Source organism: Lacerta agilis, chromosome 12 (assembly GCF_009819535.1).
Source record: "Lacerta agilis isolate rLacAgi1 chromosome 12, rLacAgi1.pri, whole genome shotgun sequence".
NCBI classification, from domain to species: Eukaryota; Metazoa; Chordata; class Lepidosauria; order Squamata; family Lacertidae; genus Lacerta; species Lacerta agilis.
Genome location: NC_046323.1, coordinates 32,890,230 through 32,913,524, shown reverse-complemented (window position 1 = coordinate 32,913,524; position 23,295 = coordinate 32,890,230). Strand labels below are relative to the sequence as shown.

General features: G+C 42.9%; 1 protein-coding gene across 3 annotated transcripts in view; it reads left to right on the top strand.

Annotated features, from left to right (window-relative positions):
• FAM171A1 (family with sequence similarity 171 member A1) overlaps positions 1-23,295 on the top strand; it is an 85,128-nt gene that overhangs the window by 48,812 nt on the left and 13,021 nt on the right. The window lies entirely within an intron of this gene.

The window sequence follows — 23,295 nt, the reverse complement described above, 5'->3', positions numbered from 1 at the left end:
CTTTTAGTTTAATTCCAGTATGTAGAATCCATTAATTCAAGAGCCCATTTACTTCAGTTTTCATTTACGATTCAAGATTGTGTCATTTTTACTTCTGTGAAGGGATACAGAAAATTGACTCACACTTGCCTGGTTTATTTCCTGCAAGTAGCAGTCCACCTTTTCCTGTATCCTGTTTTAAAGGTTGGCACATACGTTTGCAAATGATTGCGAGGAAAGAGGCTTTCTGAATTAGATCATTAAGTCACAGTGGCCAGGCACTTAAATCTCTCGCTCTTCTGGTTATCTGCTTTATATATTGCTCCCTGCTGAGTATTTTTTTAAAATGCTACATCTGCAGCTGTAAATAGTATGCAGTTGGTAAGCTGAATGAAGGGAATTTCCTCATCTGGTATTTAAACATCTGTTTCAGCATATACAGATAGAACAGTCCTTGGCAAATTTAGCCATATTCACATTAATTTAGGGCAGTGGTGGCTAACCTCAGTACCAGTAATACTGGTCTTCAGTACCCATCATCCCTGACCATTGACCATACTGAGGCTCATGGGAGTTGAAGTCCAACACCTGGAGAGTCACCATCCCTGGTTTGGGGCCTTTGTTTCCAATGGCATGGGGACACTTTTTATTTTATCATGATAAATGTATTAAACTTGACAATAGTTATAAGTAATATTCTTAATAACAGCAGTAATAATGATGATGATGAACAGCATCTTTGCTATGAATAAAATTATTTTATTTCAATAATTAGGACATAAAATTCAATATTTGTAATTTTTAGAAAATTTTATAAAGCTGATTTTTCAGTTTGCAAACAAAACAGTACATATACACAGAAGTAAACAAAGGACCATATCAGATATACTGTTAAATTACCAATGTTGATAAACAGGGGGAGCGATTTCCTAATATAATATCCTGCTTAGCGTTCCAAAATCTTCTTCAAATTTCTTAACACTTAAAATCTTCCTTGTCCAACACATGTTGTTGTTCAATCGTTCAGTCCGACTCTTCGTGACCCCATGGACCAGAGCACGCCAGGCACCCCTATCCTCCACTGCCTCCCGCAGTTTGGCCAAACTCATGCCAGTCGCTTCGAGAACACTGCCCAACCATCTCATCCTCTGTCGTCCCCTTCTCCTTGTGCCCTCCATCTTTCCCAACATCAGGGTCTTTTCCAGGGAGTCTTCTCTTCTCATGAGGTGGCCAAAGGACTGGAGTCTCAACTTCAGGATCTGCCCTTCCAGTGAGCGCTCAGGGCTGATTTCTTTTAAGGATGGATAAGTTTGATCTTTTTGCAGTCCATGGGACTCTCAAGAGTCTCCTCCAGCACCAACACATATGGACCGCATAACTGTATTTAACTTTGCAAGATTGCAGAGTTTCATGTACCATTCTCTTAAATGTGCCAGCTCACAATTCCACCCCAGTTTTTTGCCAAGCTCGTCCCCAAGTGCTTTCTTCCCCTGTGCTGTATCGGCATATCAGCAATGACTGCAAACACCCATTCGGCCAAGCCTTGACTTTACCTGCGTGTGACATCTTATATGTCATATGTGAGTGACATCAGGATTAGGGCAGGTGGGTGTAACTTGGCAAAAATGGCCTCACAGGCTAATTGGGGAGACTTGGTGGGTATAATTGAGCCCATGAGCCAGAGGTTCCTCACCCCTGATCTAAAGAGGAAGGGCAACTTGACAGACCACTTAAGTCCAGAGTCTGAAATCAGCTGACTTCATCATTGACATGCATTGGCACATATCGCTAGGGCTGCTGTGCTCAGAAAGTGCCATGTGTTGTAACCCAATGTAGGAAGATCCACTGAAACCGATAGCTCTTTCTTCCACATAAATGTCCTTAGAACTGCTATATTAAAGAAAAATGAAAAGAAAAAAAACCACGCTGATTGTTTACTTTGCAATTATCCATTTATATGCCATATTACTCCAAGCAAGAATGAAGCATTGCAAACAAAACGTAACTGCCTTGGATGCAAAGCATACTAAATTAAAGGATTGGCACCTTTTGAATAATTGATAAAATTAAACAGCCTAATTGTGCCCTGGAGACATTTCTAAGTTTATTCCGCGAACTAGAGATACACTCCATGTCTTAATCTGCAGCAGTTGCCTCTACTGGAGATGGCAGGCAGAGAGATGCTTTAGTGGGATGTACTGTCATGCCTTTGAAGGAAGCCCTAGATTTTTAGGGTGTAAAGTAAGCATACATCCATTAGCCTGTGATGTTAATGTACAGGTGGAGATAGAAAGGGAGCCTGCCAGATTCCCCATGACTCGATGAAATTCACCGACTTATAGCACAATGTGAATTATTTCTGATGTTTGTTAAAAGTCCATCAGTAGTGGCCTTTTGACTTGTTCCCTTTCCTCTTCCTGCTCAAGCAGCTTTGCCAATGTTTGCTGTGCCTCATATGCAAACATGCCAAGCACAATGGTTTGCTCCTTGTGCCTCACCCTGAATACATTCTGTGCCAGCATCATTAGGAGCCCCTCCAGACTGCTGTTGCTTTTGGCAGGTGTGTTCTGCAACACGATAATAGAGCTTTAGTGGTGTGATTTATACTGGGCCGTCCACGCATCACTCTGCTTTATTAGATGTTCTGCGACACTTCCCCAGTGTTGTTGCATTGCCGTTGTCTGGAGGGGCGCTCTCCTCGCACTACAGCACAACTAAAGTGGAGCAGCCCACCCACTCCCCCAGAACATTTGCAATATTAAAAGAGTTACAGGATTTCAGCAGGACATTTTGGGACATGCATTGCTTGAGAATGAAGCAGTGCGTCCACTCCAAAACTTTTGCAGGCACTTAGCAGTATCAGAAGTAGCATTTCTTGTCTTCATCTGCATGATAGGAAAGGGAATTTGCGTGCATTGCTCTTGTGCGCTCTTTCCTCTTCGGTTTCCGTGAGATGCAGCTCCTTGTGTACCATTCTTGGCTCGCATCCTCCTTTTCCTGAACACTTAGCCGACATCCTGGACCATAACCATGTTTTTAGCTCTTATTTCATGCAAAGCAGACCACTGTGACCCCCCTCTGAGTAAATCTAAACCGAGCGCCAGTTAATCCAATAGTAATTGTGATGGATCATTTGCACGCCAAGGGGCTGCTCACCTGCTTAGTGTACGTGAAGGTGCTTTCCTGCACCACTTTGGCACAAAGTGTTTGGAGGTGATCCTCAGAAAGTGCCTGACATATTTTGACATGTCGAGTCAATGCGCACAGTTGGCACTTCAGGACTGAATGTACATGACCTACAAACATCAGGCATTGCTTTCCCCAGAGATTCTCACCAGGAAAGATTGGAGATGGGCCTCATGTTTTCATACTTCCTCTTCCTGTGGCGAGGGGAGAGGGTGGAGAAGGGAAGTCCTACAGCCCACTGGATTTAAAAGAGGAGCGGGATATAAACTGAATGAATAAATCAGTTGAACAAATACATTTTATATTGGCCGATCCAAAATTTGGCAAAGGTAGCATGTGGTGTACATGTTGTTTTCTGTTAGTTGCTTTTCTCACAGGGTGACCCAAAGCAGCTTAAGATAAAACCAATCAAGAACAACAATAAAAACGCAGCTACAAGGGCAGGGCTACAACTCCAGCCTGAGTAAAAGAGGCCACAACAGCACCCTTCAAATGAAGGGCCAGAATCAGATGAGCACAACTCATCCCACTTTTGCCTTTGGTAAACAGGCTTTGGAAGATTCTGTATTGGTTTGGGGGGGAGTGCAAAGCTTGTTTGATCAGCTTTGGGGACAAAAGGAATATTTGGGGAGGTAGTAGAGAAGCCCTGCCTCTCCCAAAACGCTTTTCATTTTTTCCCATTTGTCTCCAGCCTCAAAATCGTCAGATGTGTACACCTACCCAGTGGTGAATGTGTTCAAGTTTTCAGCTACACAAATGTATGCAGACGTATGCAAATGAACAGCAGAACTGTGGTAAAAGACCACAGCAGCATACAAAACACATCTTAAGAAATTATCTTTCATCCATACAGTCGTACCTTAGAAGTCAAATGGAATCCATTCTGGAAGTCCAGTCGACTTCCAAAACGTTCGGAAACCAAAGCACAGCTTCTGATTGGCTGTGGGAAGCTCCAAAAATAGTTCACAAACTGGAACAATCACTTCCGGGTGTGCGGCGTTCGGGAGCCAAAACGTTCAAGAACTAAGCTGTTTGAAAACCAAGGTACCACTGCAGTCACTGTAGCCGAGCCGTTTATTGTTGTGCCTACCCAAACGACATTGCTAACAACACCAGATTGCTTGTTATATAATTATTGTTTTCAAGCTACAGAGGGGAAGTTGAGCCGCTGCAAAGTTCACAGCTCATGCTGTTTTTTATTTGGCAGTTGCTGATAACTTGCTTCGGACATCCTTTTCTGCCTTAAGAGAATATCTTTTGTTAAGTGCTTCTTTCTGACATAAAAGAGAGACTACCCTGCCCAAGGATTACATGATTTAACCATTTCCAAAGAGTGAGGTATTCACTGGTTGCTATAGAAATGAAATCCCCCCCCCCCAAAAAAAATAGTTTTAAATCAATTGCAGCAACTACATAATGCAATGGAGGCAAGTATAATTGCATGGTAGCAGACATGCTGTGGTGTAGAGAGGAAAAGATCTGCTGCTGTGTTGAATACTTTGCATTCTGTTTAGGTTCTACTGGAAAGGAGCAATTAAAAGCTAAGGGTGCAGACACGTTGATTTTCTGAAGTGCAGGTGTAAATGCCAAAGTTCCATACAGCACTTGCAGCTCAACCTCCTCCTATAGACACAGCAGTCCAGTTTGGACATCACAGTAAACCATAGTTAATGATTTACCATCAATGTACCTAAGAGGGTTCTTTTGCTCCTTTCCACATGCTGAGAAGAAACAAACTGCAGTGGCTTAGCATTATGTCTGAACTAGGGGTCATAGTTTGTTCTGCTTCAAGTAAACTATGATCTGTAGCTGATGTTTGTTCTTGACTTTTTGATAGTGGTTTGTTGTAGCACAATCTCTGAGTCTGATATAACACTAAGTAGGGGATTGTGGCTTTTTTTGCCCTTGTAAGAACAGAGAGAGACAAAACAGACAGGTGTGATCATAGTAAAGCATGGTTAGATGTATGGTTTAGCATTATGAGGATTCAATGCTGATGTCATACCAAACTATGGTTAAGGAACCTTATATGTGGTTTAGTGTGTAGTTTGGGCTGATATACTTGTGGGAATGTTGAGGGATGTGGGAGAGGATATATTGTTTTAGATATCCTATCCCAACTTGCGTTTACAAGCTTGATAATATCAGCAGAGCTAACATTCCCTTTTTACTTCATATGCGCAGCAGAAAGTTTGCATAGACTCGCTAGAGTCTTAAAAATATTGTCCTGGTGTCTTCCCCTTTTTATCCCTCTTTCAATAAGACACTTCACAGTCTTTGGTAAAGTGTAAAACGTTTACTTACAAGTAATCATCTAGTCACACAAGGATCCTAGAGGCAGGCTTAAAAGTTACTAAATAACATACATATGGTGACTTTCTCCTTTTGAGAGAAAGTCCCTCTTTTTACTTTTGGCCTAGTGCCAACGGTGCATTTTAATAATGCTACTTTTAAACTGTCTTAGAGATTAACACAACTGACCAGCGACATGGAGACTCGGCATATACACTACAGTTGGAAGCTCCCAACTGTAGAGTTCACCCCCAACTGTAGAGTTCCATATAAGGAAGTTGGGTTTGACTGCCCCTGTCCTTTTACATCCCACATACCCCTTCTCAGGCAAATTCAACTTTATTCAACCACCCAGAGTCCCAGCTTGACTCGTATATTCTGGAAACTCTCTCTAGGCAAGGGTTTTGTCAGGATGTCCGCAGCCATCTCATTGGTGCAGCAGTACGACAGTTCCACAAGTCCATCCTGAACTGCCTGACGTATAAAATGGTATCTCACACCTATATGTTTTGTCCTGGCAAGGAACTTTTCACTTTGTGTCAGTTTTATACAACTCTGATTGTCCTCCAGCAAACTGACAGCTTGCTTTCTCACCAAACCAAAGTCCTTGATGAGTTCATCGAGCCAGGCAATCTCTCGGCACGCTTCCGATGCAGAAATATATTCAGCTTCTGTGGAAGATAATGCTACACAGTTCTGTTTATAACTGCCCCATACAACAGGTCCATCCCCAAACATAAAAACATAACCACTTGTTGATTTATAGTCAGCATTATCCCCAGCCCAATCAGCATCAGTGTACCCAATTAACTTAGGATTTCTGACAGCTGGTAGCCTTAATTTACAGTTCACTGTACCCTTCAGATAACGCACCACCCTCTTCACACCAGCCCAATCATGCTCAGTGGGAGAACTCACTTTCCTGCTAAGAATCCCCACTGCATTGGCTATGTCAGGTCTACATGTGGTAACTAAATACAAAAGTTTACCAATTACCGACCTATATTCACTGTTATCTGGCAACAGCTTCGAATCCTGCTGATTCTTCAGAAAGTCTGTGGCCATGGGCGTTGCAACTGGGTTTGCGTCTTGCATCTGCATGCATTCAATCAGTTCATTTATTTTCTGTCGCTGGCTGAGAAGGAACGATCCGTCTTCCTCTCTTTCCACCTGGATTCCTAGGTAGTACTTGACATCTCCTAGTTCTTTGACTCCCACCTCTTTGCTGAGGTGTTTCACAATCTGCACATATTCTCTGTTATTTGATGTCGCGATAATCAAGTCATCAACAAAAGCCAAAATATATGAGAATTGTCCATTACCTGACTTACTGTACAAGCATTTGTCAGCGTTTCCTTGCTTGTAGCCAAGTTGCGTTAACATTTTGTGCAATTTCTGGTTCCAGGCTCTAGCAGCCTGTCTCAAACCATACAGTCCCTTCTGCAACTTGCACACTAAATGTTCCTCATGTGGTTTCACAAAACCTTTGGGTTGTCTCATATAAATTTCCTCGGAAATCTGTCCATGCAAAAACGCAGTGGCAATATCGATGTGCTTTACATTCAGCTGCTTGGATGCTGCAATGCTTAAAAGCATTCTCACGCTACTGTATCTTACAGTTGGTGCAAACGTTTCATCATAATCTTCACCATATTTCTGTGAAAATCCTTGTGCCACAAGTCTAGCTTTGTAGCGTTGAACTTCCCCTTCTGACCCCTTCTTAATCTTGAAAACCCATTTACAGCCAATGGCTTTCTTACCCGGAGGTAGTTCCGTGAGGGTCCAAGTCTTGTTTTGATGCAATGCATCCATTTCGTCCTGCGTGGCTTTCCTCCAGAGATTAGCTTCCTTAGGTGGCATTTTCTGTATCTCTTCCCATGTGGAAGGTTCCTGTGGAGATGCCGACCCTGCAAAATAGGACAGCCGTGGTGCTGGAACACCCCTGTTGGTTCTGGATGAGCGTCTGATCTCTGGTTCTGGAACCGCATCAACATCCTCATCCTCCTCCAATGGTGGCATGTCTAAGTCGTCCTCTTCATCTCTGAAGCCAGTAGGAATTTGATCCTCTGCATGTTCTGGTGCATTCCCTGTAGGGGGTGCTATGACATTAGAACGCAGATTAGCACTTCTTGGGGTTTCAGAAGGAAAGTCAATAAGTTCTTGAGTCCATTCTGACTCCTTGGAACAGTCAATAACTGTATTCTTTGTGTTAACCATCGCATGCTCATCAAAATAAATTGCATGGTGCGCACTGGTTTTGCCACTTTTTAAGTCCAATACTCTGTAGCCTTTCCCTCCAGATGCATATCCAACAAAGACACCTGCTTGTGCTCTGGAGTCTAGCTTCTGTCTGTGTTCTTTGGGCACGTGATAGTAGCACAGACTTCCAAACACACGTATGTGTGACAAATTAGGCACTTTGCCATGCCAAAGTTCAAATGGTGTACGCTCTGCTCCTTTTGTTGGCAATCTATTCTGCAAATAAACTGCTGTGTCAGCTGCATTTCCCCACAGCTTCTGTGGCAAGGATGCTTCCTTTAGCATGCACCTTGTCATTTCCATAATGGATCTAAATTTTCTCTCTGCAATGGAGTTCTGCTGAGGCGTGAAAGCGATTGTAGTTACGTGTACAATTCCTTCCTTGGCCATGAGAGTCTGCATTTCACGTGAGCAGTACTCACCTCCATTGTCAGTCATCAACACAGCTGGAGCACGTTGGAACTTGTTTCTGACCATGGCAATGTATTCTTTGAACATTTCCACTGTTTCACTTTTCTCTCTGATGAAATATGCAACACAATATCTTGAAAAATCATCAATAAAAATTAGAATATACTTGTTGTTGCCAAGTGATGGAACATTAATTGGACCACATAGATCCGAATATATGATATCAAGCACTTTAGTGCTTCTTTGTTCTGCACAACGTGGAAAAGAAGGTTTCACAGCCTTCTCAGTAATGCAGCTTATGCATTTTGTCAGAGCCTCTTTGCTTTCTTTTACCTGTAAACCTCTTACAAGATCACCTTTTTGTAGGTTCATAATGGTGGTGGTGTCTCTGTGTCCTAGTCTCCTATGCCATAGTTGCATATCAGCTTCATCTTTCTGGCTAGAATGCGCGACGTTTGCAGACTGGGTCTCTGAAATATCAATCTCATAAACACCATTAATTAATTTTGCTTGAATATACAGTTCACCATCTTTAGTCACATTACACTCTCCATTTCCAAATGTGATTTGGAAACCTTTCTTGTCCAAACTGGACACACTGAGTAAATTGCAACTTAGTTCTGGAACGTACAAAACTTTAAGCACTTTGGTCTTAACAGGTTCATTGTTTATATTGAATTTCAAGTCCATGGAACCTGCACCTTTTGCTTTAATAACTCTGCCATCTGCTATCTCTATTTCAGATTCTTCATCTTCATTTATCTCATTAAAATTTTCTCTTTTAAATGAATAATGTGAACTGGCTCCTGAATCTAAAATCCACATATTACGTTTATTTTCACGGTTATGAACAGCTAAATTCCTTTCTTGAAGTAGCATGGTGCGTTCAAATTTCCCCTTCTTTTGCCATTTTGGCTGAGAGGTTTGGGAATTCTTTGCTTTAGGAGGAGCTTTACAGTTCCTAGAAATATGGCCTTCCTTGTTGCAATTGTAGCAAATTATTTTCTTGGGCATTTCTCTGGACTTTGTAAATTGCCTGGACGCATAATTACTGTCCTTGCTTGTGGCATTTCTTACTGGAGACTCTGCTCTCTCTCTACACTCTTCTCTTAAATGACTGGTCAGGTCTTTGAAAGTTAGACCTTCTCTATGGTCCATTAGACTGACAAATGGATCAAAACACGGTCCTAGGGATGCTAGCAAAAATGATACCTTTGTTTCTTCATCAAAAGGCTTAGGAGTGAGGTCAATCTTTTGAATAATCTCAGTAAATTTGCTGATGTGTGCTGTGAATTCTCCTTTATAATTCATTCTCAATCTGGTTAATTTATACATCAAGCTTCTGTAGGAGTTCCTGGAAGATTCTCCATACATGCGTTCAATGTCTTTTAGGATCTGAGATGCATCATCTTTACTATTTATTAATGATAGATGCTCATTGCGAAGTGCACATAGAATTATATGCCTAGCTTCACTGTTCTTGCGCTTCCAAGCTGCTATCTTGGCTAAATCCTCTCTACTTGTGCCAGTAGGCATGGGATCTTCAACAGCCTCCAAAACATGCTTTGCATCTAGATATGCTATTAAGCGCTGCTTCCAGTGCATAAAATTATTCTCACTCAGCACAATCATCCCTAGTTTTGTATCACTATCAAAATTTGCACTAGCCATCTTAAAATCCAAAATTTTTGAAAAATGTTCAAAAATCTCAAAATGCAAAAATCTCTAAACAAATCTTCACTGCCTTGGATTACTGTGAACACTGAGGGAGGGGAGGGGTAGTTAATTCCCCTTTTCAGCACAATGGATGCTTTAGGCCTTGTGCTCACCAGGAAAATCCACTCAACTCAAAATTGCAATCCGATGCAATCCTTTAAAAATACACAAAAATATGCAATTCTGGGCCCGCTAACCCTTTGTGGGAATGTTGAGGGATGTGGGAGAGGATATATTGTTTTAGATATCCTATCCCAACTTGCGTTTACAAGCTTGATAATATCAGCAGAGCTAACATTCCCTTTTTACTTCATATGCGCAGCAGAAAGTTTGCATAGACTCGCTAGAGTCTTAAAAATATTGTCCTGGTGTCTTCCCCTTTTTATCCCTCTTTCAATAAGACACTTCACAGTCTTTGGTAAAGTGTAAAACGTTTACTTACAAGTAATCATCTAGTCACACAAGGATCCTAGAGGCAGGCTTAAAAGTTACTAAATAACATACATATGGTGACTTTCTCCTTTTGAGAGAAAGTCCCTCTTTTTACTTTTGGCCTAGTGCCAACGGTGCATTTTAATAATGCTACTTTTAAACTGTCTTAGAGATTAACACAACTGACCAGCGACATGGAGACTCGGCATATACACTACAGTTGGAAGCTCCCAACTGTAGAGTTCACCCCCAACTGTAGAGTTCCATATAAGGAAGTTGGGTTTGACTGCCCCTGTCCTTTTACATCCCACAATACTCTGGTTTATGATTGACTGGCAAACTATAACTGGAAGCCATGAGTTGGAGTGGATTTGTGCACCAAGGTTTGTGCTAACTGTAGTCTGGCATTCTTTCGGAATTGACAAACCATAGTTACAACTATGACTACTCCTACAATGGAGATGGTAGCAGAGGGAATGTATTCACATAACACACTGAGTGCTGAAGAACAGAAAACAAAATAGCAGCTCTGACTCATGGTTTGCCTGTTGAACGTTTCAAAGTTCAAACCATGGCATCGGGTTGTAAACCGTGGTTAGCGCAAACCATGGTGTGAGCTGAGCCAGAGACTGTAGACAGCCACCACAAAGAAAACAGCCTTGGAGAGGCTGGTGCTGTAGGTGAAATAAGGCATGTCTATGCTGCATTGGGACTGAAGCCTACAATGGACGGGTCCCCCTGTTTTCAGTCAGATTTCAGTATGTCTCTGGCAACAGCTCTCAGGGGTTTCAGGCAGAAATATTTCCTCAGTCCTGAGATCCTGAAAAATCTTAATTTTGATATGTATGCATATACAGGGATCTCCCCACTGCAAAACAAAGCCTCCTCCTACCTGGTGCCCTCCAGGTTTTGCGGACAACATCACCCTTGTCCATTGGCCATGCTGCCTGAGACTGATGTGAGTAAAACACCTGGAGGCACCAGGTTGGAGGAGGTTGGTGTTTTCATACAAATTAGTTCAGGTACACCTGAGTGATGGGTATAAGCTTTGGAAGCTGCCTTATTAGCAGGCCAAACTACTCACTTGTCAATTCTAGCAATATTGCCTACTCTGGCACCAACGGGCTGATCCCTCGCTACCAGATCTTTTCGGCGGCAGGGATTGAATTTGGGCCCTTCTGTATGCAAAGCATGTCCCTTTCCTCTGAGCTACGGTCACTCCCTGCCCATGATTTGCATCTATGGCCTCTGCCAGGCAAATCAGATGATCTCCCAGGAGGCTGCCTTTCTTTATAGGTTTCGCTTCTAATCAAAACAGTGTGAATTGTGAACTGGGGTGGTGGCTGTGACGTGGTGCCTGAATGCTAACCGTGAAGAGTGTTACAACTGAGAAAGAATCCTTTGCATTTATATTTTCTTCTCTCTCTCTCTCTCTCTCTCTCTCTCTCTCTTTTCACTAGAGAAGGAAGCAGTATAGTCTATGCCAACCGTGAAGCAGTAATTTGCAGTATAATATATAAAGTCCCTGGAGTTCTTCCTTCGTAGTTTCCCCCCCCCCAACACCCCTGAAAACAAAAAAAGCATTTAGGGAGCAAAAACAATGGAAAGCTACCTGTGTGCATAATTTGCCCTCCCTCCTCCTTCAGATGTAATTAGAATTGCTAAGTGCAGGGAAGAGCTGTGTTCTTTTGTTCAGTATTAGACAGGTAATTTAAACATACAACGGAAATGCAGACTTAAAATGACAGCGGTAACAAAGGAGGGGGGGAAATGAAAAGTTCAACTTGGATTTTAGTAATGAATCAAGCGGTTATCCTTTGCGGGGAGGGATATCTTTTCCTGCACTTAGCAAAAATCATATAGATTGCGTGTCAGAACAAGGGTACATGTGTGATTTTTAATTTGGTTATCCTAAAGCACGCAAAGTAGGGAAGCCCATAGATAAGTTGTAGAGCATCTGAAGTATACCTGAATGAGCGTTGCCACCTCTATCGTTCAGCCCGGACACTGAGGTCCAGCTCCGAGGGCCTTTTGGTGGTTCCCTCCCTGCGAGAAGTGAGGTTATAAGGAACCAAGCAGAGGGCCTTCTTGGGAGTGGCGCCCGCCCTGTGGAACGCCCTCCCATCAGAAGTCAAAGAAATAAACAACTATCTGATTTTTAGAAGACATGTGAAGGCAGCCCTGTTTAGGGAATTTTTTAATGTTTGATGTTTTATTCTGTTTTTAATAATCTCTTGGGAGCCGCCCAGAGTGGCTGGGGAAACCCATCCAGATGGGTGGGATATAAATATTATATTATATTATATTATATTATATTATATTATATTAATAATCGCAAAAGGTCCCATGTTCAGACTCCGGCATCTCCAAGTAGGGCAGGAGGTCTGCTGCCGGTCCATGTAGACAATGCTGAGCTTGATGGATCTATTAAGAACATAAGGAGAGCTTGGTAGATCAGGCCAATGGCCCATCCATCATCCTATTCTCACAGGGGCTGAACTGTGGGAATTCAACAAGCAGAACATGAGCACAAGAGCAAGCTCCCTTCCTGTGGCTTCCAGAAAATGGCATTCAGAAGCACTGCTGCCTCCAAGCTGTAGAGACAGAGCTTCTTCTTCTTCTTTGGCGATCCTTCGTAGTCGAGTAAGATTGTCTTCCATAAACACGGTTTTAACAGTGAGTCCGCAAGTGACTGTGGAGGCCAATTCTGGATCCACACGTGCTTCCACAGTGGGGACATTGGTTTCTGGGCAGGTGTTGATCACGGTGATGGTTTGCTAAGTGTGCCTTCCTTCCTTTTAGCACATTTCTCCCTTTCGTCCTGAGTTCAAGTGTCTTCAAAGTCCATGACACCTTTGGTAAAGGCTGTTCTCCCATTGGAGCGCCCGCAGGCCAGTGTTTCCCAGTTGTCTGTGTTTATGCTACATTTTTAAAGATTTGCCTCGAGAGAGCCTTTAAACCGCTTTTGTTGACCACCAGCATTACGCTTTCCATTTTCAAGTTCGGAATAGAGTAGTTGCTTTGGAAGACGATAATCAGGCTTCCACACAACATGACCAGCCCAACGAAGTTGATGTTGAAGAATCATTGCTTTGACACTGGTGATCTTTGCTTCTTCCAGTACACTGGCATTAGTTTGCCTGTCTTCCCAAGTGATATGTAAAAGTGATTTGAGGCAGAGCATAGCCATCATGACTGGTAGCCACTGATAGCCCTTCCTCCATGACTTGGTACAAGGCAGCTTCCTATGTTTGTTGTTTGCCAAGCCATGATATTTCTGCTATAAAAAGGGTAGCAGGCTGAAGGTAAAACGGTTCAACTGGCTGGAAGCCTTTAGGAAAAAATACTCAATGAAAGGCGGGAGTAATGAAGGTATGATCTCAGACCATATATGCTTATTTCTTCTGTTGCTTGGTAACTTCAGAACAATGGTCAGAGCCCCCTATGTATTACAGGAGCGGGGGGGAAGGGGGAGAACCTTTAGGCCTGAACTGTTGCCGCTGTTGTAATTGCCCAGGAGGAACTTCTGAAGTGTTTTATGTTCTCCACTGATAGCTTTCTACTCTAAACAAACCCCCTATATATATATTTTTTGAGGAAAGCTTTCTCCGGCTGATTGATGGCAAGGCATTGTTTTGCCTGGTCTGAGGATAAATGTTTAACTCTTCATGGGGAAGGTAATTTACGCGCATTGGAGGAATTCTCTGTGCTAAGCTTCTTCTTTTAAAAAAAAATGTAATTAAAAGATGAAAGAAAAGTTGACCATAATGTTAATCCCTATAAGGTGGGGAGATGACTTTGAAGTGGAGAGTTAACGTTTGAAGTGCTGCATGCTAGATCGTTCTGTTTTTGTTCCCTCCGTACCTGTGTGTGTTTCCTAGAAACGTTGTGCTGGCTACCACCAAAGTGGAGCAGGAGGTGGACAAAAATGAATTCTTACAGCTGCCCATGCAAACATGTGGAGGAATATCTGGCCTAGGCCCCCTAAATCTAATGCTTTTGGGCTACATCTCCTATATTTCCTGAACATTGGCCGTTGGCAGCATCGGAAAGACTGCAGTTTCCCCACCCCTGGTGCTACTCTGACTTGGCTGTAGCTCCCAAGGATATATTCCCAATCCTGCTAAATGTGTACCTTTGCAATTATGTCAGAAATTAAACTTTGGAACTTCTTCATGCTAAGTGTGCTCTGCTGTTGAGCTCTGGCCCGTTCTGTAAACCACAGAAGAATGGGATTTGAACTCGTGCATTCAGAGAACATTGGATTTCCAGGCTGTTAACTTCTGCCTCCTGCAGCCATTGCCTTGCAGGCCTTGCTAATAAAGGTGGGCACCCTCTCTAGCTGCCAGTGTGGGAGAAGGTGAGATAACCTGTGGTCCCAGGAGCAGAAACTGATGGCTGTGGGTTGTATTTAGGCAACTTTTGCTCAGAATAGACCCATTAAAATTAATGGGCCTAACTTAGTCAAATTCTTTCATTTTAATTTGTCTGCTCTAAGACTTAACTTGGATGTGATCCAATTATCGCAACTATACCACAGCAGCTAAATGCCCATGATAGTGGGGGGTTCAGTATTTATCCTAAAAGTTAAAATGGTTTATTGTTTTGATCAGTGGCTGAAATAAACTTTTTCGGATAGAAAAGAAGGTGCAGCAGGTTTAATAATTTATATAAACATTAAGCTTGTTTAAAAGCATGACATAATTTGGCCACATTTTGCATGCAACAATAAGCCAAGAACTTTGGCATAATAAACCATAGCTGTTTACGAGCTGGTAAGCAAAACAGTAAGAGGGCAGTTCAGTGTTACATCCAACACGCCGTGCTTTGCTGTTGGCTTAAGAATCCTGACTAGAGAGAAACAAACTGCAGTCCTGGATTCAGATGTAATGCTAAGCCAGTCTTCGCCAACCTGGTGCCCTCCAGATGAGGTTGGACCACAGCTTCCAGCTGGAGGGCACCAGGTTGGTGAAGGCTGCCCTCTTCCTGCTTTCTGAGCAAAATCAGACTGCATACAACATCATGCACCTCAGTCACAGTATCGTTTATGGGCATCCCAGGGGCTGTAGGATGTGCCAGATCTCCTTCTCTGAGGTCAGAAGCTCTGGTGTTGGATTCCCCCTCCCAGCTACTGTGGAAAGTTCCACAGTCCTGGCAATGCTAGAGCTCCAACATTGGTAAGGGCAAAAATGGGGGGTGTTCGGGGTGGATTGGAAGCATGCAGGTGGAGGATCAGGAGAAGACATGGGTCCAAAGTCCCCCAGCACATGCACAAACCAGAGATTGAACTACACCATTCATGGAGCTGGTGTAGCACAATTCTCTTTATTTTCTTTTTTTTTTTTTTGTTGGCATTTTTCTATAACAACATATACCCACACCCACACCTACAATTAAACAAATGCAAAACAAATAAAACAAATACAAACAATGTCAAGTTTTCTTATTGCATCTTTCTAAAAAGAAAAAAAAAAAATTTCTATTTCCATATCTTGACCATTGACTTCCCCTGCCTTTTCACCTTCGAATTTGTATCCTTAATCTACTTTATAACCATTTCTCCTAAGAAAAAAAAAAGAAAATTAAATTCAATTGTATAGTTACATTCAACTTATATCTTCAAAATTTTACTAAGAATGCATCGCCATAATAATACCTCGTCGTAATTCTTCTTCATTTATTCTTATCGATTGCTTATCTTAATCTACATCTTAATCTTAATCCTCTTAATCCATAAACTTAATCCACTTAAATTCACTTTACTCATACTCCACCTCACAGATCTTCACAAATCATTCGCATCAAATCTATCTCTTCTATCCTTAAGACTACTGCTAGTAACATAAAAGCTTGGAATATCTCCTTTCATGTTCGAATAAAAAATATAACAAAATATTGTTGACAGTATTCACCCTCCGATTTCAATTTACCATATCAGGCTACTTTAGGTTTTACTTAATGCTTCACCCCACACCCCCTCTGTCCATTATTCTTCTCCTGGTGGCATCAGCACTAAACTTCCATGTAGCTTCCCTCTCCAAACGTCCACAGATCCAGGCACAGTCCAAACCTCTCCTTGCCACGAGTTCAGAGGTGTCCATCTCATCATCTCTCAGCTTCTTCGGTTCTTTGTAACATTCCTTTTCTTCTTGTAAATACCTTAATTCTCTGTCCCTGGCCCCCGAGCTCACACCTCGGGGACTGGATATAAGAAATCTTGACGTCGCCTTGGGGCTGCCACCCCCAAAAAGCGAATTTCTTCTCCGAAGTAGCTCACTCATTTCTCTCCATCTTTCCATCCACCCTCTCAGCTCCTTGGCAAGGCTTTCTTCCAAAGTGTCAAAAGTTTTAAAAGCCTCCTCTGTGGGCAATTGGTTCCATTTCAGACCCCCACACAAGACTTTGACTTTTCTACAAAGCAGTTCCACCTTCAAGGCAGTGAGTCTCTGTTCATCCGTTAGTCCAGAGTTCAATACCAGTTCAAGGACGAAGCCCAGCATACTGGCAGAGGAGGAGGAAGTGGGTATCATATTTCTACTCCTGCCTCTTTGTTCGTCGCCATTTTCCTGAACTGGAGCACAAATACCGCAACTTTAAATGGAGATATTTTCCTCTAGTTAACTTCCCAGAAAAAGAGTTTGCCAGTCTCATGTGTCAATTTTAAATACTTTGTAGCCAATTCTGTAGCAGTAGTCACTCAAATTGGTTGGTTTCTTAAGCTCGAAGGGAGGGAGGCAGGCTGCCTTTCTCCTTCCCCCCGGATCGTTCCAAAACCACGATTTCTAATCAGATTCTTTACTCACGACCACCGGGTTCCTTTAGCTCCATTCTTCAAAGGTAGAACTTAGACGCTCACCGCGGGCTTTGTCGCCGCATTTGCATCCCGGTTGGGGCATGTCCCCGAAGCCCGGCTCCGTTGTCCCTTCACCCCCACTCCCCCTTTACAGGGGGAGCGAGGGAAGGGTTCGGAGCCTCCGCGGGCGCTGCCGGGGAGCCCAGGGTGCGGGACGCTCTTCCCGCACCCCAACCGGAGCCCCGCTTTGCGGTAGCGGGGCTCCTAACCCCCGGGATGGACAGGGCGCTTCGGACCCGAAGCAGCCCTCAACCACCCGGCGATTGCGTCGCCGCCGGAAGTCCTCTTTATTTTCAATATGGAGAGGGAAATACAGTGGTACCTTGGTTTATGAACTTAATCCGTTCTGCAAGTCCGTTCTTAAACCAAAGTGTTAACAACAACAACAACAACAACAACAACAACAACAACAACAACAATAATATATTTATATCCCGCCCATCTGGCTGGGTTTCCCCAGCCACTCTGGCTGGCTTCCAACAGAATATTAAAATGCAATAGTCTATTAAACATTAAAAGCTTCCCTAAACAGGGCTGCCTTCAGATGTCTTCTAAACGTCTGGTAGTTGTTTTTCTCTTTGGCATCTGGTGGGAGGGCGTTCCACAGGGCGGGTGCCACTACCAAGAAGGCCCTCTGCCTGGTTCCCTGTAACTTGGCTTCTCGCAGTGAGGGAACCACCAGAAGGCCCTCAGTGCTGGACTTCAGTGTCCGGGCAGAATGATGGGGTGGAGACGCTCCTTCAGGTATGCTTAAACCAAGGCGTGCTTTTCCATAGCAGCGGGGGACTCAATTTACAAATGGAACACACTTAACAGGAAGCGAAATGTGTTCTTCTTCCAAGGCAAAGTTCACAAACCAAAACACCTACTTCCAGGTTTGCAGTGTTCTTAATCCAAGTTGTTCATAAACTAAGCTGTTCTTAAACCAAGGGGCCACTGTACTTTGAATAGAGATTTGGGGGGGGGGGGTTTAGTCCTGGGCTGAAAAATTATGGTGAGGCAGGAGAACATTCCTCTAAGCCTGGAATCATTTGGCCACAGTAAGGAAATTTTGTCCATGGTATGTTTATTTTCCACCTAGTCATTTTGACACTTTGGCACCCTGTTTGCAAAATTTAACATTTCCAAAATACAGACATGCTTTCACTAACACAACATTGAATATACTGCCATCGGCTCTACTTGAGGGTCAATTTCAAAAAATTCTGCTGGGAAAATGGTTATGCCCGTGTGGAGATGGCAGTATTGAGTCAGTGGCTCATGTGCTTCTGGCTTGCAGTCTTTATAAAGATTTGAGGAGTGAGGTTGTTGCCCCTCTGTTATTGTCCATGCCGGGTTGCTCAAGCATTGCTACTGTGCCCTTTCTTCTAACAGATCAAGATGATCAGGTGACAGCAAAAACCGCAAGGTTTTTAACTGGGGCAATTAGAATAAAATCTATTATTTGATTACTGATGTAAACCCCCAAAACGTATTTTGTATAGTTAAGTTTTCGCCTCTATCTTCAGTACATTTTATTGTGTTTTATTGCTATGGCTAGTGGCTAACACAAATAATAAAGATTTTTCTGATTGGATCCTCTAATCCTGGAGAGAGACCAGTAGGGCTTCGGACAGGGCAGATGAACTACCTTCTCGTTGTTTCCCAGGCCAGTCTTAGGATCACAAGGCAAGCCAATTTTCCCGGCTTATCATTATGTGCAAATGTGGCCACTCTCAAAACAAGAGGCTTGCATTTACTTTGGGCATGATCTGCGCCACCAAGATAAATGGGACCAGGAGGTTGGCAAGATTGTGCCCTAGGCATTTTTACATGTGGTTGGTGGGGCTCTTTGACAAGGCCAAAATCATAGCGATCATTTTTTAAAGTGACATTCAATTGTGCATTTAACAATGGCTTTATCTTTTTTCCTGCCTCTTCCCTTCTTCCTCTTCTCCCCCACTCCTTTGCTATTTTAATTCTTCGGTTTTGTTCAGACTTTCTGTAGCAGTTATAAACATCTCCTTAGGGAGGCCTGCCTCCCACTCTGAGAACTAAGAATCTCTATCTGAATTCCTGGGGAAAGGTAGCATGATCTACAGAGTCTCCTCTGCAATTCCTTTGGGGTTCTTATGCCGTAGATGTCCTTGGTAGTTTTTCCTATGTGCTTTCCTGAAGACCTCATTCATGCTCATCTGTTTTCAGAAGAGAGGACATTGCCTCTTTCTTTCTTTCTTTCTTTCTTTCTTTCTTTCTTTCTTTCTACTAACAGTTTTCATATGCCACCCAATAACTGTAATTATTTGGGCTGTTTTCAATACAACGTTAAGCCATAAAGATTTAAACAAAAAAACAAAACAAAGCCAAAACAAATAAAGCCAAACCAATGTAAAGTAAGGTTATTTAAAAACCAGCAGCAAGATTTTAACAAACCTTGGAAAATAAAATAAAAATCTCTTCCCTGGCGCCCAAACATCCATAATGTGTGTGCCAGGTAAATCTGTCTGGGAAAGGTATTCCGTAACCAGCGTGCCACCACCAAAAAGGCCCTCTGTGTAGTATTCACCCATTACACATTGTTGGGTAGCATGCTGCTGAAGAAGGGCCTCTGAAGATGGTTTAAAGATCTGGGTACATAGTCCTGTTGTATAGCACAGTCATAGATGCATGTGTGCATTGGCCTCCCCCCCCCCCCGGACACAAACACACTTAATCTGAAGACCTGAAGACAGCCCTGTATCGGGAAGCTTTTAACGTCTAGTGTATTGTGTGTTATGTTCTGTTGGAAGCTGCTCAGAGTGACTGGGGCAGCCTGGCCAGATGGGCAGGGTACAAGTTATTTATTTATTTATTTATTATTTTATTTTATTTTTGAGGCCATGAGGCATCACTTGTACATTGGTTAAACATTTGTTGAATGTGTCAGGGGGCTTCGTAGTCACTCAATGTAGATGTACAGCCCCTCCAGACACACATTTTTATTACATAGTCATTATGCCTTGTGCTTGTGGTTTCATGGTGGTTCTACACCAGGGGTCCCCAAACTAAGGTCCAGGGGCCAGATGTGGCCCAATCGCCTTCTAAATCTGGTCCGCGGATGGTCCGGGAATCAGCGTGTTTTTACATGAGTAGAATGTGTCCTTTTATTTAAAATGCATCTCTGGGTTATTTGTGGGGCATAGGAATTCGTTCATATGTATATATTTTTTCAAAATATAGTCTGGCCCCCCACAAGGTCTGAGGGACAGTGGACCGGCCCCCTGCTGAAAAAGTTTGCTGGTCCCTGTTCTACACAATCCCACTTTCAATACTGCTTGTGCCTTCAAATGTTTTGGGGTGGACACATTAGCTTGTTTCCTATCAGCGCATGTCCCGTAACTTCCTGCTGAAATCCTGTAGCTTGTTATACCACAAATATTCCCACTTGTTTATTTTTCAGCCCCAGCTGCACTGTATAATGCAAGGGGCTCCCTCCAAACAGCAACCGTGTGGTAACATTGGAAAAGCATTGCAGAACAACTAATAAAACAGAATAATATGTAATATAAACCCACCCTTAATGCACCATTATTGGGTCAATGATGTGTGGCAGAATATACCAGTGAAAAATACCAGTATAGAAAAATTGCTATTCTTAAAAACATAAGAAGGGCCTGCTGGCATTCTGTTCTCACAGCGGCCAACCACATGCCTGTGGGAAATCTGCAAGCAGGATTCATGTACAAGAGCACTCTCTCCTTCTGTGGTTTCCAACAGCCGGTGGAACGCAGTTGGCCCTGTGGTCTAAACCACTGAGCCTCTTGGGCTTTTGCCAATCAGAAGGTTGGTGGTTCGAATCCCCACAACGGGGTGAGCTCCCATTGCTCTGTCCCAGCTCCTGCCCACCTAGCAGTTCGAAAGCACACCAGTGCAAGTAGATAAATAGGTACCGCTGTGGCGGGAAGGTAAACGGTGTTTCTGTGTGCTCTGGTTTCCGTCACGGTGTTCCGTTGCACCAGAAGCGGTTGGGTCATGCTGGCCACATGACCCGGAAAGCTGTCTGCGGACAAACGCCGGCTCCCTTGGCCTGAAAGTGAGATGAGCGCCGCAACCCCATAGTTGACTTTGACTGGACTTACAGTAACCATCCAGGGGTCCTTTACCTTTTTTTTTAACCTTTATTCAGAAGCATTGCTATCTCAATTTGTGGAGGCAGAGCATAACCATCCTAGCTAGTAGCCATTGATAGTCATCTCCTCTGTGAGTTTGTATCATCTTCTTTTAATGCCATCTAGGTTGGGGGCCATCACTGCTTCCTCTGGGAGCAAGTGCCATAGTTTACCTAGGTGCTGCATAATCTTCCTTCCTCTCTGCAGCAAGAGCAGCATTCCCTTATTCATTTAACAAGATTTATATGCCACAATCTCAACAGAAGACCTGTAAACGGATTACAAAGAAGAATATGAGATGCGACTTTAAAAAAAAAAAATTAAAAGCAAACATTTAAAAAAGTTAACATTAGAAAGATTAAATATAAATAAAAGCAGCATTTAAAGAAAAATATACCCATTAAAATTGCATGTTGATATTACATGCTTGGGTAGGCTTGCTGAGACAAATAATGTCTTCCTTGGCAGGAAAAGGAAAGTACCTTGGTTGGATGTTACCTGCTAACTCTGTCCCCTCACAAACAATTACATCACTTTTCTTTTCTTTTCAAAAAAGTATTATAATATTGATAGCATATGTTTGGAGCAGAATCAGAAAGCATTATCTCATCTGGGTTTTGCTGGAGCCAAATGATCATTGATATTGGCCTATAAAAACCAGCTGCAGTACTTCCATGGAAAATTCTAGTGTGTGTGTGTTTTTTTTTATGTTCCGTTGTCTATGTGGATAAAAATGTATATTTTGAGTGACTAGGTGGTGTGTGTTTTTTTTAGACCAGCGTTATTATGATAAAACGACCAGAGCTGTGTCTTAGTTCATACAAAACTGTCAGGCAGAGATTTAAAGGGTTTTTTAAAAAATAATAATAATAAATAATAATAATAATAAATAAATAAATATGCCTCCCCTCTCCTCACTGTATTCTATTTATACTTTGGACCCATTTTCTGGCATGTTCAAAGATAAACATGGCGACAATAAAAGATTCCATCTTAGGTTTTTGGCAGGAGGTGGCTCCCTACAGGAACTTAGAGAGATTTAATTGGGATGACTGATTGTGGGGCTCTCTGGGAGCTGGGAGGAAGCCACTCGCCAGCTCTTGCCGTCTCCTCCTCCATGCATCCAGCAGAGATACCTAGATAAGAACAGAGGCAGCTTTTGTGATGGAAGGAAGTAGGGTTGGAGGGAAAATTCAATTCAGCTGACATTTAATTTTCACTTTCCCAAGCCAAGGAATGTGTACCAAAAAATACATAAAAGCCTGTATGAAAATGCATGGATTGGTGAAAATCACCTGCAGAAATGTGTTTGTTAAGGGGAAATGGTTCTGCCAAAATGTTTATGTTGACCAAAACTACATAAAAAGATGTGCATATTGGGAGAAACGAACACTAAAACGCTGCTGGATTTTCACAAGGACTTGCTTTTTAAAAATCCACAAACCGGTGCAGAAACGTGGCAAAGTGAACTAAAGGGGGGGAGGGAATGAGAAACTTGAGCAAAAGCAAAATTCACCCCTCTCTGCAGGAAAACAATTCTATATTTTAGAGCAGTTGCTGGACTCCAGCTCCCATGATCCCATGAGCCCGAGCCCACATGGCCAATAGTCAGGGACGATGAGAGTTTCACTCTAGCAACACCTGGGGGGCTGCAGCCCCACCCACCGCAATCCCTCTCCCACAGAGAAAGCGCTGCCCTAACCAGGACTGCTTTGTGTTCTGAGGGGTGTTCCTGACAGCAGCCCAAATGTTAAGGAGCAACAGCAGGCGGGCGGAATAAATGAGCATTGTACATGCAGGAAGACAGCCTCTTTTGTTGGCTACCTCCTTCCTCCACGGGTACAGTATTTCCTTTTGTTGGCAAAAAATGCAAAGTGATCTGAGCCTTTCCTTAATTCAGCTGGAACCACGGCTGAACTCTACCTAAGAAAGCTTGTGTGTGTGACCTCCGCCTGGCTCCTTTGATGGCTGCGCTGCTCAGGGACAAAATTCACTCAGCGGGAGCAACAAAGAACTTTTAAAAGAGACTTGGGAAGGATT